The sequence below is a fragment of the Euprymna scolopes genome, chromosome 44, assembly GCF_053919585.1.
Source record: "Euprymna scolopes isolate OS-2025 chromosome 44, ASM5391958v1, whole genome shotgun sequence".
Lineage (NCBI taxonomy): Eukaryota > Metazoa > Mollusca > Cephalopoda > Sepiida > Sepiolidae > Euprymna > Euprymna scolopes.
This window is the reverse complement of record NC_136525.1, coordinates 49,676,366-49,697,655: the sequence shown is the minus strand read 5'-3', so window position 1 is coordinate 49,697,655 and position 21,290 is coordinate 49,676,366.

Here is a 21,290-nt window from a genome sequence, read left to right as displayed (position 1 = left end):
CTGATCTTGCCCCGCCTCTTGATTTTGATAGCTTCCCTTAATTTACTCAAAAGTGAAGCATAATAAGCTCCTGTAATTGTGGTACCCTTTGCCAGGAAATCTGTCATCACTACTCCGTCCTGGTCCCAGAAGACTGTAAGCATGACCTTGCCTGCGAAGGGATGCACCCTTGCCTTCTTTGGAGGTGCTTCCACTGCATTGACTGGGCTTTGGTCTCTGGATCATAGTGATGGACTCAGGTTTCATTCTGTGTAATCAGTCTTTTGAAAAACTTTGACTTATCTTCTTGGCACATCTCCAAATTCATCCTCGAACACTCAATGCGTTCTCGCTTCCGGAATCGTGTGTGCAACCTGGGAATCCATCTGGCAGCCACTTTATGCATATGCAAATGATCATGAATGATAGTTTCCACAGACCCTGTACTAATATTAATATCTTAGGCTATTTGGCGAATAGTAATGCGCCGATCTTACAAAATGGCAGCCTCAACTTGACGGACAGATGCCTCATCTATGGCAGAAGGGGGGGTGATCAGGTCTAGGAGCTATTTCCACAGACTTCTGGCCATGTTTGAATTCACGATGCCAGCGTTTTACAAGGTCATATGATGGGGCATTATCACCATAAGTTTCTTTCATTTCATCAAAAGTCTCCTGTGGTGTGCGTCCTTTCAAATACAAAAACTGGACCACTGCTTGACATTGAACAGGCTCCATTTCTCACCTGACTCAGTTCAAACACCTGTAAAACAGAAACAACAATTAGTTCAGAGCTGTACTTTGCCACATAACCCGTGAAGATAGAAATCATTGGACATGCAAAATTTCAGCTAGATCAAATAACTGGAAGTGGGTCAGAGGCATTATTTATTGCACGCTCCTCGTATCCTTTTTAAACTTGGAATGCAGAGGTAGATCAGATATGAATTATGGATGCTGGAGCTCAGACGAGCTCTTGTCATGAAAATAGCGACAGTGCAGAGACAGACTCGCAATGTCTCTCTATGGGAAAGAGTCTGCTTGATTTAATATATAATTATCTAATCTATAAAGGGCAAATTAGGCGCGAGCGTTTGTGTATGTCCAGGAAAGGTTTATGGGTGGGGTCCTCGCGTCCCTCAAGAAGTTTTTGCATCCTTCCCAGATCATAATATCCCAGATTCGCAAACGGACATCGTCTTTATCTTTTTTTTTTGTCGAGTTAAAGAAAATTCCCACCGTGCCATCATGTCGGCTGTTTGTTTGTCTTTTTCGTATAAATAAAACGAAACTATTCGAACGCAACCGCCTGTCCTTCGGGTCAGGTAGTATCTGTTCTGTAATTAGTCTTTGATCAATGTAGGGGAAACCCTTCATATTTAGACAATTAATATTTACTGGGATACTGTCAGAGTGTTCCCTTTTTGGGAATCTGCTTCCCCTACCCCACATTAAAACCGACCTTGTGTCTAATTTGCTTTCATGAGAGGTTTAAAAGCAACGCCATTTCTGCAAGTCATATTTTGTTTGATTACGTTCAATTTGAACGCTTCACACTTCCAGTTGCGCCATGGGTTAGCAGTAAGACGTCAGATTTTCTTTTACTTTCTTTTCTTTCTTCGCATCACGGGTTCGTGCCTGCTTGCCAACGTTTTGTTTTTTGGGTTTTTTTTAAATTTTTTTTGCTCAACACACACCTCCAAACACCAAGTTAACGCCGCGCACCCAGGCTAGTTTGATATAAAGTGACCTTTTCTCTGTCGGGTTTAATTGTAGTTTGGTGCAGTCCTAGGAGGTCCCCTTTACAGGGTTTTTTTAAAACTTTAATTTAGAAGGGGTTAATGTAATCAGAGTTTTTTTTCTGTCTGTTTCGATTTACTCAAAACCGCACACACCTCGTCTTCTCATGTATCGTTCTCTTCTTCCTCTTCTACTTCTTGCTCTTTTTCTTCTTTTTTCTTCTCAGTCGTCAGAAGCGTCGTCTTTGTCTTGACTACGTTTTTCCTTCTCCCTTCTTGCTCACAGTGACCCGTTTTTATGCTAAGCTGAACTCTCGTGTGTGCGAGAGAACACGAGATTTTGCGTGATTACTTGGCAATATTAACCGGCCGCCGCCATCTTGCCATTTTTCTTTGGACGTGCACACCTCGAGCGTTTGTCAGCCAAGCCCGTCTGTTCGCAATTTATTACACCCAGGCTAGTTTGATATAAAGTGACCTTTTCTCTGTCGGGTTGAATTGTAGTTTGGTGCAGTCCTAGGAGGTCCCCTTTACAGGGTTTTTTTTAAACTTTAATTTAGAAGGGGTTAATTTATTGCTAATCGCCGAGAGGGTTGTTAAGGTATTTGAAGCTAGAGTATTACGCCCTTTAAGCACTGGCTTTTTAATCTCCACGAACCGACCTTGTGTCATATCTTCTACAGATGTTTGAGAGATGATACCTCACTTTAGAATATTACTTTAAATTTACTGCTGGTTTTAGCCAATTACTAATTCGTCTTTTCTCGTTCTGTTTGAGGTATAAAGCGGCCATATTGTTTGTGTTTGTGTTTACAGAGTCGTTTATAGACGTAATTAACGATTGCGTATAAATAACTCAAGCTCATTTATTTTCTTTGTTTTTTATTTCTTTATTTTTTAAAACATTTTTATTCTTACTCTTCACTGAATAAAATTGAAATTGCATCATTAAAATTTTGACATGACACGCAGCGGAGTCATTACCGTCTGAACATTGAATTTATACGCTTACAAACCGATATGGCTTCAACCTGTCTCCAATTGCATTGTGGGAGTTCTTTTGAGGCGGAGAGAAACGGACGTTATTTAAATAATACATCATTTTTAAAGATGGCAGAGGTTGTTTTGCTTTTTTTTTTAATTTGTTAATATTGTTTTTTAAGGAAAAATTTGACAGAAATCATTTCTATGAATATTCCGAACGCTATTAACACACAAGCGACCATGTTTAATTTTTTGAAAAAAAAAATGACTTTCTTCTTTATGTTTTGTATTTCTGCTTCTATAGTTTTCATTTATTACTAACCAGCAGGCCGTCCGGCATTGCCCGGTCGTAAAATACGATATTTTAATTTATGCAGATTTCATTTATTTTAATTATAATTATAGAACAAATTATCTATGGGTTTTTATATTGCACTCAATATATTAACTACTAGCACTACCCGTTAACCGGCGTTGCCCAATGATCCAAAAAATTGGAATGAAATTAAGAAACACGAGTCTTGGCAGACGTGTTTTAAATATTCTCTCCAGTGCTTTTTCTGTGCACATTTGAACTTTTCTTTTAATGATTTGCAACTCATTCCATTTGTGATTTTTTTCCAAGGAATTCTGCCTTTTGGATCATTTTGGACCATTTGGAACTTACCTGTTGGATTGGAAGTTTTTAATTCGACCGTGTTTGGATTTTACCATTCTTGGATTTTTACCCTTCACTGGACTATCCATTCATATGAAATCTTTTTATCATTTTTCTTTTACATCCTATTCCCCTTACCTCACCCTTTTTTATCCAAGTAAGATCTGTGACTTACTTGTGGTTTCATTAAATACTTTTACATGCAAAATCCGATCCCGCATTTTGCTAATTCCTGCTCTCTCATGAGAAGGAGAGTATTTTTTCGAAACTCCGCGGATTAAGGACTATCCACTTATCTTGTGTTTCCTTTTTTAAAATTAAATATCTTTTTAACTATTTTTCAAGATGTCTTTTAACATGTTTTATTAACCATTATATTATAATATATATTATGTCTTTTATATTATATTATGTCTTTTATATTATATTATGTCTTTTAACATCTTTTATTAATCATTATATTATAATATATATTATGTCTTTTAACATGTTTTATTAATCATTATAATCATTATAATTATTATTATAAGCTCTGTTTCCTTTTCGCTTTTATTGAGATTTTACATCTGGTTGAGATTACTTTACTTGTAAATATTAACTCTTTAATATTTATAATATATTTTAAGTTTACCATTTTGATTACCTTGGTAAACTTATTTTGTATATATATATATATATATATATATATATATATATATATATATATATATATATATATATATATATGAACATTTTTTTATTGGGGGTATAGAATTAATAATGGCTAAATACAGACCAATAAACATGATGATTTAAAAAATAAAAAAATGAAAATAAAGGTTATCTAGCCAGGTTTCGTTCCCCGCTCAACATAGCTAAATCGAGGAAAATACGATTTTAAAAAAGTCATGAATATGGCGGGGGAGGAAAAAAAAGCGAAAAATAAACAGAGGAAAAAGTACATAGAAACTAAATTAAGTCCTAAAAGATATTCTATTTGCTTGCAAAGAGAAGGTCCCAAAGATTTAATAAAAATAGTCTCTAGAATTTTTAAATGAAAGGGCGAGTGATACTTACTCAAGATCGTAAACATGTCAGCACTGAAATTCGTGGCACACGCTTGGTTATTTATAAGGTGTTCGCAAATATATACATATATATATATATATATATATATATATATGTCATATATATATATCTATATATATATATATGTGTCATATATATATATATATATATATATATATATATATATATATATATATATATATGACACATATATATATATGTGTCATATATATATATGTCATATATATATATATATGTGTGTGTGTATGTGTGTGTGTTTGTGTGTGTGTGTGCGTGTGTGTATATCTCCCAGTTAATTTTACCTGGAAATTTCTTCGACTCGGCATGGTACATGCACTACCAAGCCTTCCCCGATGGCATGGTAATCAATAAAACATTAACTCTATAAATAAACTAGACTACCCGTGACCCGTTGGGTCAGGACGTCATATTAGCTATGGAATTCATGTATTAGCGTGACACTTGTCACGTAAAGAATATAGGGTTTTTTTTTGACATAGCAGAAACATTTCTATGAAAGTATATTAAAATGAAAAAAGAATATAAATAGTTTTCTATTGAGTCGTTTTGTTTATTATTAAAAAAATCACAGTTACTGAATTATAAGTGGTTGGCCATACTTATTGGTTAATATGTACTGAACAGATACCATAATACTTATTATTGTTGAATTCAAATTTTGATGTATCTAGGGTTTTTTTTTTACATCGTTCATTTCTGTATTACGTTTAAGTTATTTTAAACCCCACTCTTCCCATGTTAAATAATAATTTCGACATAATAACGTTAATATTTCAGCATCCCAATTGTTCTTTTGTTTTCTTTTCCCGTTTAAATTATCAAAATAGACAATTGTTAATACTGTCTTTTTTTACATCGTTCATTTCTGTATTACGTTTAAGTTATGTTAACCCCCACTCTTTCCATGTTAAATATTTCAGTGCGCAGGTTATGTGCGCATGCGCAACCGGATGTTGTAAACCGGAAAGTGGGTTACATACATCGTTACAAGGTCATTTGAGTTTATTGAGGATATACGAAATCTGCAAGAATAAAAATATCATATTTAAGCATACTTTAGGACGGGTCTACGCCGCCCCCCCCTGCTAGCTTAGATAAATACGTTTGCAGTTTTAACAAAAGAGCTACAATAATATCAAACAGTCTCAATTAACGCTGAATATCTGCAGAATGCCAACATCAATATATTATATATGAACGAGTACCTTGTGGAATTTCCACAGGTACCGCTAGTTTTATAATTCCCTTTTTAATTATTTCGGTTTTATTATTTAGTGATCTTTAGTTTACTATTACGGGTAATTATGTTCATGCAGATATTCTACATGATTTATACTTACGTAATATTTGCGTAAAAAAGTTTATAGGAAACACCAAGCTTTTCCTATATATATATATATATATATATATATATATATATATATATATATATATATATATATTAATGTAAGCGTATATATATGTATTTGTTTAAAAATTTTGCCTACCAAACTCCTCTGTCAGTTTTTGGTCTACAGACATGAAACTTAATATATAGGGTATTCGAACTCATACGAAATTTAGTATTTGGGTTTTAGCCGAGGAAAATCGGTGCAAAAATGTGAAAATTTAAAAAATGGAATTTGCCAGGTGAAGGTCGAACGATGGCATTACGAATATGAATGTTTAAAAAAAAAATGACTTTCTCCGGTCTACCAAATTGCTCAGTCAATTTTTGGTTTAAACATTTGAAATTTTACATAAAGTGTATTCAGACATAGGAAAGGGTTTTAATAGTTTTTTTGGCGGAAAAGTTGTCTGCGAAGTGGTCAAAATTCAAAAGATTTTTACCTCTGTTGTCTCTACCAAACTATGAAGCTAATTTTGGGTCTAAATATTTAAAATTTTACATAATGGGTATTCAGACATGCAGCAAGCTTTTAAATCAGTTTTGGAGCGAAAATTAGGCTGCCAAGAGGTCAAAGTTTACAGAGTTGACCTTTGCAGACTCTACCAACCGCCAATTTTGGGTCTAAACACTTCAAATTTTATATGTATGTTACTTGGACATAGGTTAAACATTTGAATTTGATGTCAGCCCAAAACAATAAATGTTAAGGGGTCAAAGTTGGGGGTCAAAGTTTAAAAATTTGACGTCTGCGGTCTCTACCAACTTTCTCTATGGTAGTTAAGGAAGCCTATGCTATAGAAAGGCATTGCCGTACACATTCACACTTTTTAATATATGTATATATACATAAAGTTATGAACAGTACATAGGGCCCGAGCAAATCCGGCGGAACTCCCAGTATAATATAATAATAAATACGAAATCTGCATTAATGAAAATATATTTAAGCGTATTTTACGACCTGACAATGCCTGTCTTCCTGCTAGTGTGTGTATATATATATATATATATATACATACATATATATATATATATATATATATATATATAAGATATATATATAAGATATATATATATATATATATATATATATATATATATATATATAAGATATATATGTACAGTACAGGGTAGCCACAAAGTCTGGCTACATAATGTAGCCAGACTTTGTGGCCACCCTGTAGGTTTATTCCACTGTAGGATTTTCGTTGTGGTTTACTTGATCTGTGATAAATAGTAAAACGTTCTTGTTTACGGCGCGTTTGCTCAGTAGAGTGCTTGCCTCACATGCAAGAGACTCGGGTTTCGAATCCTGAGTTCGAATGTGTCTAACTGATGAGCAGAAATGAGGGCGAAACTGGAGTCTTGGGCTCCCGGTTTGTTGGTTTTCATGGCTCTTGTGAAGTGCGACGTTGTCTGGCTGTGGATATATATATATATATATATATATATATATATATATATATATATATATATATATATATTTATATATTTATATAGGGTATCCACAAAATCTGACTACATTATGTAGCCAGACTTTGTGGCCACCCTGTATATATATAAGATATATATATATATATATATATATATATATATATATATATATATATATATATAAGATAGATATATATATAACAGTCTGATTTCAACCAATATATCGTGAGGGTTTCTGACTTAAACACTCTTCTAATAGCTGATAAGACCAGTTATATCAAAGCCGAAAACTGTCCCAAGAGATTTACGCTGAACCAAGGCATGTTCAGTTGAAGTAATAACCAAGGAACAAAATTTTAAGTTTTACCCAATTATTTTCACGGTTTGCTTAAATAAAGAATCTATTTCGGTTCATTACTTTCGTATCTTTAATCTGAATGTTAGATCAAACGAAGTTACATGCGCACTGGTAGAATAAGTAGTTTACTAAGGAAATTCCACGGTAGTTTTAAATTTTTTAAACACATTATGAATATAATGAATGAAAAAAAATATTAAAAAAAAACGAATTTAAAACAATTTCCTTAGTAAATTCTCTTTAAAGCTTTAAAAGCTAAAAAGAATTGATTTAAAAACTTTACACATTTTTCAATAAAAATTTAACACATAACACATTGTTTTGATTTTTTGTTGTTTTTTTTTTAAATATTTTCTATATAAATTATAAAATAACAGTCAATTTACTTGCACATTTATTTGGAATTTTAAAAAGAATCTAAGTTCAAATATAAAACTTAGTCTTCTCTCAACATGACTTTTTTTAAATTATAAAATAAAATAGCAAATTTGAAACCGTAAACAGACAGCCATGTTTTTTTTAATTTTTGGATAGGAACTTTTAAAATTATTTTCTACTAATAATAGGCGACTATAAAGAGAGATACTTTATTTGTTATTAATTAATGTTTGCGATGAGGATGTTTTTTTTTGTTTGTCTATGTGTGACACTGGACGTCGGACAAGTAAATTAATGTGATAATTCTCGTTATTTCTGTTAAAATTGGAAATATTTTCTAAATTTTCATGGTTAAGAAATTTACATTTTTGTATTTATCAGGCTCTTTAAAAAATAAAAGAATTATTAAAGGATTTTGTTTTTATTTGGATAAACACGTAACCACAATGAAGACTGCCGTTATGTTCCTGAAAATTTTGACCAGACATTAGGAAATAACTCGACTGCACACTTTTGAAAAGGCAAACGCCAAGGAGTAAACATCGATAAAGCCAATTCTGATTTGGAGTCCCGATAGGAGGATAGTGATAGTGCACACACACACACACACATAAACACACACGCACGCACACACAAACACACACACACACACACACACACACACACACACACACACACACACACACACACACACACACCCTACCCCACCCTAAAGGAAAAGAAAAAACACATTAGCAGAAAGAAATAGCGACTGACTGACAACAGCCAGGTCAAAATCTCCCTGGACAAACCAAATAAAAAAGCAATAAAAAAAGCAATAAAAAATCAGCATACCAATGTATAATAAACACTTACAAGCCTCCACCCCTTGGAAAAACTTCAAACTAACGAAAATCGCCATTTTTACACATTTGAAAATAATTTCTGACGAGGACGCATCAGACCGTCTGAAACGGACGTAAACGATTTCAATGACTTAAAAACATTATAGCAATCATCCAAACATAATTCTCAATGAAAAACCAAGACACGGAATAATAAAATAATGTTAAAAAATACACATTGTTGATGACTACTCCCTTATTTAAATATATATATATATATATATATATATATATATATATATATACTTGGTTAAGAAATGGCTTAGCAAACTCCTCTTTCAGTTTTTGGTCTACAGACATGAAACTTAATATATAGGGTATACAAATCAATCGAAAACTTTATATTTGGGGTTTAGACCAGGAAATCTGCTATAAAAGTGTGAAAATTAAAAAAAAAGGGATTAAATTTTCCAGGTGCAGCTTGAACGCCAGCATTACGAATATACATGCATAACGTAGTAGCTATTGGTTTACGTTTTAATATTTAACCATGCAGCAAACGTGTCTTCATAGTTCTGTCATTAACGGCTAAGGCAAAAAGTAAATTGTAAGCTACATGTTTCGGTTTCGATTCTCGCTCGTGGTGCACAAGTCCTATTTTTTTAACTTTTAAAACCATAAATATATATTGAGTCCAATATATTATAATAATAAATATTAATAATAAATACTTTTAATTGTAATCGAAATATCATGTTTAAGCGTATTTTACCACCGGACAATGCCGGGCCGCCTGCTAGTATATATATATATATATATATATATATATATATATATATATATATATATATATGTGTGTGTGTGTGTGTGTGTGTGTGTGTATATATATGTGTGTGTAGAAATATATTTTCTTCTAATATATATACCAATCCTTATTTAAGAAGCTCAATGTAATTACAGAGCAATATAGTAAATAAATGACAATAAACTATATTCCAAAATTCATGATGTTGACCATCTTATAATGTATTCCTTCTAAGTATAGTAAAAGTCGACTGAATAAAAGGAATCAATTATAAGATGGTCAACAGCATGAATTTTTTTCAATATAGATTTTTGTTATTTATTCTCTCTCTCTCTTTCTGTCTCTCCTCTACACACACACACACACACACACACACACACACACACATATATATATATATATATATATATATATATATATACATACTAGCAGAAGTATCCGTCGTTGACTGGGTTAAAAACACCCCACAGAAAATGGACTGCAATTGATGAAAGTATGATAGGTTATGAAAAGGAGGGGGTTGTGAAGAGATAGGTTTTAATGCTAATAAATTTTACCTTTAGTAAAACATGATGAAAGTAAAGATAATTTTCGCGAAAATATATTTTTTTTATATCAACTTTGTTTCCATTCGTAGCCAAGAGTGAATTACAAAATGATGGTTCCTTACAAAGAGAAAATATTATATATATAATAATATAAATATACAAGAAATAAATGTTACCATAGTGAATAAAAGTAACTTTTATGGTAGAAAATTCATTGGTTTGTATTTTTAAGTAGTTTGTAAAATTTTATTTTTTTAATTCACGAACCGGTTTAAAAAGATCAAAATAGCAGTTGAAATGGAGAGCCCGTTTTCAATTTGAAGGCGAGGCACCTGAGCATTCTGTGTTAACAATTTAAGAGAGTTACGTCAACGTAAGGAACATTTATATGCATATTTTAATGTTTTCCGTTATTTTGTGCTTGAAGAATATTCGATTATGGTATGTGTAGTTTATATAAAAATTAATTTAAGTAGTTATCGCCTTAAATTTCTTATTAATTTCGGTTCGCTGAAATTATTTCAAGTAAACAGCATTACAAACTATTTCCAAACAAAAACATGAACTGTACTTTTATTTCTTGTATATTAATTTTTTGGGTAGTCGTTTGTTGGCTTTTCTACTAAACACTCTTACTAAATAATACCGACGAAATATCGAAAAACAAAGAAACAAAAACAGTTTGGAAAAATAATGAAGCTTTACTTACTTTAGTAAAATAATCCGAAACAGCAAAATGGTGTATTAAAAAAGTAAACACGTAATTACTTTAGTTTTTTAAAAGCAAAGAATCGATATAAATATGAATAAGAAGAAAATGGAGCTCTTTTCGAGCAGAACAGCTTCGTTTCAGTTTTACAGTATTGAACGGTGTAGTATTGCGCTGTTGGATTAAGGTTTGTACTATTGTAATATAAAGAACGCGCAGAAAGGGTTGTAATCAACTGAATTCCTTGTAGTACACTGACGAAAAAAAAAGCTTAAACAGATATATAAATAAAATAAAAATGTTATGTAAATGTTTTTAAAAAGACACGTAATGACGTGAGCAGTATTTTTTTCTTCTTTTGACACGATAACAAGTAATGTTCTTATTTTTTATTATTTATCTATTTTCGAAATAGTGCCACGTGCAAGTGGAGAACGAAAAAAACAGAATTATGCAAAATTTGTGTCAAGAATTGTCTAAAGTTCCGACTTTTTTTTTGCTTTCACTTTAATAAGAACGTGAATTTATGAGGTGAATTTATTCGACACAATATGATTCGACTCCAAAAAATAAATAAAAGCTAACGTGAATTAAGATTAAAGTTAAGGTGTTATTGCGGACCCTCACCCCTTTTAAAAAAAGCTTGTTAAACTGTGTGACATATTTCCAGTCTATAGAGGTCAGGCGCGAACGAACACCCAATAATTTTATCATACCATATTTCTTCAAACTGAAACATAATTACCAAAGTATACTTACGCAAATAGATATGAAAAGTTTTTGTTAAAGTTTGTGCTATATTTCCATGGAGTACAGGCGCGAACGCAAACCCCACAATTTTATTATACCATCCCTATGTAAGTTGAAACATACTTATCAAAGTATTATTATGTACATCTATATCAAAAACACTTGTAAACGTTTTTTTTTAATTTTTTATTTCCATACTTTGTGGGCCAGGCGCGAACGCAGATCCGCCAATTTTTATGAACCAGTTCTGCCAGCTAAAATATACCCATTCCTGATCCTCGATACATCTTCTATAATTATATGTAATCAGTTTTTTTTTTAAATAGTCAACCATATAGGAGCCTATTCGTGACCACACACACACACACACACACACACACACACACACACACACAGACGTTCAGCTTTATATTATATATATATATATATATATATATATCCGTTGTGTGTATGTGTTTGTTCGTGTATGTATACACGGCGTAATCACGTTGACACACCGTTTCTTATTAGATCACTAACGTAAAGCAAAGTTGACCCTGGTCAGTACAAGATGTGTGACAAATTGTAGAATTGTACTAAGAGATGTACACCTCCCTTTAAGAGTTGCAAACACCTAACGTTTTCATCTCCCCTGATATGCGACTGGGGACCGCTTGTGCATTATATACTCCCATGGAACTTATTCCTTTGGAGGAAGTCGATTAAACCCGCATAGGGTTCGTGCCGTTTACATTTTCATTCCATGTGTGTGTGTGTGTGTGTGTGTGTGTGTGTGTGTGTGTGTGTGTGTGTGTGTGATTTGACTTTGTACTAACAGGCTTCCTTCCAGTCTGCGAGATTTATAGCATCTTATGTTCCGAGCCATTATAAAGAATTAGTTGGATCAAATGTTCCTTTCTGGTTATAATTGTCTTTAATGTCGGTTCCAATTATTATCTCCCTTGAAATAAAAATAATGGCGTACCCTCGTTTTCCCAACGGCGTTTCGCTTTTCAGTGAAGAGGTCAAAGGTCAATATCCTTCCTTCCGCTTTTAATTACCGGCGTGGTGGCAGAAAGAAGGTTGGGATGATCAAATTCAAAGAAGCGGCAAAGATGTGAGCGATGTCCAACGCTTACTCTATACCAGCGTATCTGTCTGGCGTTGCCCGGCAAGATTTTATCTGACTGCAACATAGTACATATGAGCGCGTCAGAAAATATAAGCAGCGGCGAGAGATATCAGGCTTGCAAGGAGGTCAGAAGCAGCAATAGTAAAAAAAAAAAAAAAAAAAAAAAAAAAAAACGCATATGCAAATTAGAAAATGTGCGCGAGAAAAGGAAGATAAAAAAGGAGAGAAAAATACACCACGCGCTCGGGCCAGAAAGAAAGTCGACGTCGAAGACAATGGACGTGTAAAGCCGAGGACGAGAATTGGCAGGCTGTACATAGCATGTGGTCGGAAGAAACAGATACGCGTGCCAGGCTTTAAATGGACAGGTTGCAGCGATACTTTTTAGTGGTGCCGAAAATAACGGCAAAAAAAAACTTTTGTGAAAAAAAAAAATCCTGACCATGATTTTTATTTTATTTATTTCCAGTTTTATCTTTTATGAATTACTAAAGTAACGTTTAACGGCCAGGTAACATAACAAGAAAATTAAAAAGAGGTGTTACCTGTAACATATTGCAGTTTCTGTAATTTTGTCGTACTTGCTCGCACCTTTGGAAGTAGTTAGTTATCTTCTACTGCAAGAATTGCGGCCAAAACCCTTTATCTCAGAAGGTCGGAGGTTACATAGACCGAAACGTTGTGATAATGACACTCAAGATAAGAATATGTGTCAAAAGACTTCAAATAATACGAAAAAAAAAACTTCGTCTGTAAATTTCAGAACCATACAAACTGCCATTATGCTCTATATGTAAACCAATCGAGCTTAGGTATTTGGACAGTGTCAAAACATCGTTGATTCACTGCCCGCACTGGAGCAGTCAGATAGTGTGTGGAAAGAACCTTTGACTGTCGTTTGGGCGGTAAGGTTTCGATCCTGGATTGAGGTAGTTGCTTTTCTAGCCCCACTGATGAGCTGTGGTGTAGCGAAACAGTTCTGTATGAGGATGGCTATATATATATATATATATATATATATATATATATATACATATATATTTACATATATACGCATATATACATATATATACACGTATATATATACATATATATACATATATATATATATATATATACAAATATATATATATGAATTATGTATATATATATATATATATAAATTTTAAAATTATATATGTACGTATATATACATATATATATATAATTTTAAAATTTATATATATATATAATTCATATACATATATATATGTATATGTATACGTACATATTTAATTTTAAAATTTATACTTATATATACATAATTCATATATATATATATATATATATATATATGTATACGTACATATATAATTTTAAAATTTGTGTATATATATATACATAATTCATATATATATATATATATATATATATATAATTTAAAAATTATATATAATTACAAAAATTAAATATATATATTATAATTTAAAAATTAAATTTTTAAAAAATTGTCCAATTAAAATTATTATATGTATATATATACGCACATATATAATTTTAAAATTTATACATATATACATAATTCACATATATATATATATATATATATATACGTACATATATAATTTTAAAATTTGTGTATATATATATATATATATACATAATTCATATATATATAATTTAAAAATTATCTGTAATTTTCAAAAATTAAATATATATATTATAATTTAAAAATTAAATTTTTTAAAAAATTGTCCAATTAAAATTATTATAGTAATAATATATGTGTGTGCGTGAGTATGTGTGCGTACGCGTATGTATATTTCACATCATTATCATACATACATATATATATATATATACATGGAAATATGTTAGCAAGGAATATATCTTTAACTACAGTATCACCTTTGCCTTTTTCTTCTTCTGAAGAGAAGCATTTATCTTCGAAATCGCATGGTTTATACTGGTGTCATTCTTTTTCAATAGTCTCCTTTAAATTGTTCTCGTTGTTCTGACGATATAATAAAATTTTATACAGGGTGGGTCAGAGCAACTTGCCCTTTTGGAATAATAATGGAATTTAAATAAGCAATTGCTTTGCTCCAATATGTATTAAAATTAATCTCCACCCTGTGTTATATTTATTCGCCATCTTGCATTTAATATATATATATATATATATATATATATATATATATATATATATATATATATATGTGCGTGCGTGCGTGTGTGTGTGTGTGCGTGTGCGTGTCTGTGTGTGTTATCTGATGAACAGTGATGAATGAGAAAGCGATCAATTTTTTGGTCTTTGACGTGATATACTGCCATAATCTTTGAAATAGATGGCATGGCAAGGTATAAGAATTCTATGAGGACGGAATATTCGCAGAAATTACTTTCCCGGACTGCTTCCACTTGGCGTTATCGCGTATGAAATCTCAGAGGAATTTGTGTTCAGGAATCTTTTTTTTTTCTCTTTCAGACAATTATCCGGTGAATCCTCGCATCATTTTAAGAGGCGCTGTCTATCGGCCGGCCTTTCATGCTTCAGTTTGAACTATCGTTTTCGTCGTTCTGTCGCGTTTCAATTTTGAAATAGAATTTTCGTCATGCGTTTCTCATTTTTTTTTTAATTTTTAGATAGGGATTACTTATTTTGATTCTTCTGGCTACAATGCCCCCATTGACTGGTATATACAAAACGTTTCGGTCGATGCAACCTTCGACCTTCATCAGGTGTGGCTTGTCAAACTCATGCAATATTACGAGGACAGCTATATGTAAATACCGAGCCGTGATGTGATGGTAAGGAAAGAGACGACTATAATAAGGAGAGCATATTCGAGAGGACGATCACCTTAGAGTCGTGGATGACGTTCGAGAGTACGTTCGAAAAGTCGATCACGCGAGAGACGCCACTGCCGTAACGAGAAGTCACACATTGCGAGAGATAGGAGAATAAATGTCGTTGTTACGAAAACAGCGATTTGGAGTACTTTTTCTATTCTTTCTTTATATTGCGGCTGAGGCTACAACGTGTTGGTCCCCGGATTACGTTATACACAAGAACCTTTCTGGTGAACTCGAGATCTTTCTGTCAATTTTGAAAATCTGCAACGGAATTTCGAACGGAATCCTTTATTCAAAGTACGGGGTAGGGAACCATGCTCCCGTTCCGTAAGCCATAACTCGGTAGAAGTTTTAGGTAATTAGCTATTTTATTAGAATGGTGCCTTACAGCTGAAATTACCAAGTACTTTATCCTCGGCGCTTACGATCATTTTCAGGCAACTCAGTATATAATGAGCACAGCATCATTTGGGACGCTGACTTCTACTAAGTTTGCTTCTTTTCTTTCTTGTTTCCTGTCACTGGGTCAGTTTTCATAGCGCTATTTTCAAGATACATAGCTGTAGGAATTTCATAGTCGTCGTTATAGTTTTAGTATGAAAGCTACTATTTTCTTACCAATGTTGACCGCATTTCAATTTTCATTATTTTGTAATGTATAGTATTATCTACTGTATCATTACTATTATTTGTATCGTTTATGTTACTATTGCTTTTTCTAACATCCAATTTTTCTCTAAGCAATATTACATGTTATTAACATTACATCTCTAAGCAATATTACATGTTATTAACATTACATCTCTAAGCCATATTACATGTTATTAACATTACATCTCTAAGCCATATTACATGTTATTAACATTACATCTCTAAGCAATATTACACGTTATTAACATTACATCTCTAAGCAATATTACATGTTATTAACATTACATCTCTAAGCAATATTACATGTTATTAACATTACATCTCTTAGCCATATTACATGTTATTAACATTACATCTCTAAGCAATATTACATGTTATTAACATTATATCTCTAAGCAATATTACATGTTATTAACATTACATCTCTTAGCCATATTACATGTTATTAACATTACATCTCTAAGCCATATTACATGTTATTAACATTACATCTCTTAGCAATATTACATGTTATTAACATTACATCTCTAAGCAATATTACATGTTATTAACATTACATCTCTTAGCCATATTACATGTTATTAACATTACATCTCTAAGCAATATTACATGTTATTAACATTATATCTCTAAGCAATATTACATGTTATTAACATTACATCTCTAAGCCATATTACACGTTATTAACATTACATCTCTAAGCAATATTACATGTTATTAACATTACATCTCTAAGCAATATTACACGTTATTAACATTACATCTCTAAGCAATATTACATGTTATTAACATTACATCTCTAAGCAATGTTACATGTTATTAACATTACATCTCTAAGCAATATCACATGTTATTAACATTACATCTCTAAGCAATATTACATGTTATTAACATTACATCTCTAAGCAATGTTACATGTTATTAACATTACATCTCTAAGCAATATTACATGTTATTAACATTACATCTCTTAGCCATATTACATGTTATTAACATTACATCTCTAAGCAATATTACATGTTATTAACATTACATCTCTAAGCAATATTACATGTTATTAACATTACATCTCTAAGCAATGTTACATGTTATTAACATTACATCTCTAAGCAATATTACACGTTATTAACATTACATCTCTAAGCAATATTACATGTTATTAACATTACATCTCTTAGCAATATTACATGTTATTAACATTACATCTCTTAGCCATATTACATGTTATTAACATTACATCTCTAAGCCATATTACACGTTATTAACATTACATCTCTAAGCAATATTACATGTTATTAACATTACATCTCTAAGCAATATTACACGTTATTAACATTACATCTCTAAGCAATATTACATGTTATTAACATTACATCTCTAAGCAATATTACATGTTATTAACATTACATCTCTAAGCAATGTTACATGTTATTAACATTACATCTCTAAGCAATATTACATGTTATTAACATTACATCTCTTAGCCATATTACATGTTATTAACATTACATCTCTAAGCAATATTACATGTTATTAACATTACATCTCTAAGCAATATTACATGTTATTAACATTACATCTCTTAGCCATATTACATGTTATTAACATTACATCTCTAAGCAATATTACATGTTATTAACATTACATCTCTAAGCAATATTACATGTTATTAACATTACATCTCTAAGCAATATTACATGTTATTAACATTACATCTCTAAGCAATATTACATGTTATTAACATTACATCTCTAAGCAATATTACATGTTATTAACATTACATCTCTGAGCAATATTACATGTTATTAACATTACATCTCTAAGCAATATTACATGTTATTAACATTACATCTCTAAGCAATATTACATGTTATTAACATTACATCTCTAAGCAATATTACATGTTATTAACATTACATCTCTAAGCAATATTACATGTTATTAACATTACATCTCTAAGCAATATTACATGTTATTAACATTACATCTCTAAGCAATATTACATGTTATTAACATTACATCTCTACCACAATATTACATGTTATTAACATTACATAACTAAGCAATATTACATGTTATTAACATTACATCTCTAAGCAATATTACATGTTATTAACATTACATCTCTAAGCAATATTACATGTTATTAACATTACATCTCTAAGCAATGTTACATGTTATTAACATTACATCTCTAAGCAATATTACATGTTATTAACATTACATCTCTAAGCAATATTACATGTTATTAACATTACATCTCTTAGCCATATTACATGTTATTAACATTACATCTCTAAGCAATATTACATGTTATTAACATTACATCTCTAAGCAATATTACATGTTATTAACATTACATCTCTTAGCCATATTACATGTTATTAACATTACATCTCTAAGCAATATTACATGTTATTAACATTACATCTCTAAGCAATATTACATGTTATTAACATTACATCTCTTAGCCATATTACATGTTATTAACATTACATCTCTAAGCAATATTACATGTTATTAACATTACATCTCTAAGCAATATTACACGTTATTAACATTACATCTCTAAGCAATATTACACGTTATTAACATTACATCTCTAAGCAATATTACATGTTATTAACATTACATCTCTAAGCAATATTACATGTTATTAACATTACATCTCTAAGCAATATTACATGTTATTAACATTACATCTCTAAGCAATATTACATGTTATTAACATTACATCTCTAAGCAATATTACATGTTATTAACATTACATCTCTGAGCAATATTACATGTTATTAACATTACATCTCTAAGCAATATTACATGTTATTAACATTACATCTCTAAGCAATATTACATGTTATTAACATTACATCTCTAAGCAATATTACATGTTATCAACATTCCATCTCTAAGCAATGTTACATGTTATTAACATTACATCTCTAAGCAATATTACATGTTATTAACATTACATCTCTAAGCAATATTACATGTTATTAACATTACATCTCTAAGCAATATTACATGTTATTAACATTACATCTCTTAGCCATATTACATGTTATTAACATTACATCTCTAAGCAATATTACATGTTATTAACATTACATCTCTAAGCAATATTACACGTTATAAACATTACATCTCTAAGCAATATTACACGTTATTAACATTACATCTCTAAGCAATATTACATGTTATTAACATTACATCTCTAAGCAATATTACATGTTATTAACATTACATCTCTAAGCAATATTACATGTTATTAACATTACATCTCTGAGCAATATTACATGTTATTAACATTACATCTCTAAGCAATATTACATGTTATTAACATTACATCTCTAAGCAATATTACACGTTATTAACATTACATCTCTAAGCAATATTACATGTTATTAACATTACATCTCTAAGCAATATTACATGTTATTAACATTACATCTCTTAGCCATATTACATGTTATTAACATTACATCTCTAAGCAATATTACATGTTATTAACATTACATCTCTAAGCAATATTACATGTTATTAACATTACATCTCTAAGCAATATTACATGTTATTAACATTACATCTCTAAGCCATATTACATGTTATTAACATTACATCTCTAAGCCATATTACATGTTTTTAACATTACATCTCTAAGCCATATTACATGTTATTAACATTACATCTCTTAGCAATATTACATGTTATTAACATTACATCTCTAAGCAATATTACATGTTATTAACATTACATCTCTAAGCAATATTACATGTTATTAACATTACATCTCTAAGCAATGTTACATGTTATTAACATTACATCTCTAAGCAATATTACATGTTATTAACATTACATCTCTAAGCAATGTTACATGTTATTAACATTACATCTCTAAGCAATATTACATGTTATTAACATTACATCTCTAAGCAATATTACATGTTATTAACATTACATCTCTAAGCCATATTACATGTTATTAACATTACATCTCTAAGCCATATTACATGTTATTAACATTACATCTCTTAGCAATATTACATGTTATTAACATTACATCTCTAAGCAATATTACATGTTATTAACATTACATCTCTAAGCAATATTACATGTTATTAACATTACATCTCTAAGCAATGTTACATGTTATTAACATTACATCTCTAAGCAATATTACATGTTATTAACATTACATCTCTAAGCAATGTTACATGTTATTAACATTACATCTCTAAGCAATGTTACATGTTATTAACATTACATCTCTAAGCAATATTACATGTTATTAACATTACATCTCTAAGCCATATTACATGTTATTAACATTACATCTCTAAGCCATATTACATGTTATTAACATTACATCTCTTAGCAATATTACATGTTATTAACATTACATCTCTAAGCAATATTACATGTTATTAACATTACATCTCTAAGCAATATTACATGTTATTAACATTACATCTCTAAGCAATATTACATGTTATTAACATTACATCTCTAAGCCATATTACATGTTATTAACATTACATCTCTAAGCCATATTACATGTTATTAACATTACATCTCTTAGCAATATTACATGTTATTAACATTACATCTCTAAGCAATATTACATGTTATTAACATTACATCTCTAAGCAATATTACATGTTATTAACATTACATCTCTAAGCAATGTTACATGTTATTAACATTACATCTCTAAGCAATATTACATGTTATTAACATTACATCTCTAAGCAATGTTACATGTTATTAACATTACATCTCTAAGCAATGTTACATGTTATTAACATTACATCTCTAAGCAATATTACATGTTATTAACATTACATCTCTAAGCAATATTACATGTTATTAACATTACATCTCTAAGCAATATTACATGTTATTAACATTACATCTCTAAGCAATATTACATGTTATTAACATTACATCTCTAAGCAATATTACATGTTATTAACATTACATCTCTAAGCAATGTTACATGTTATTAACATTACATCTCTAAGCAATATTACATGTTATTAACATTAC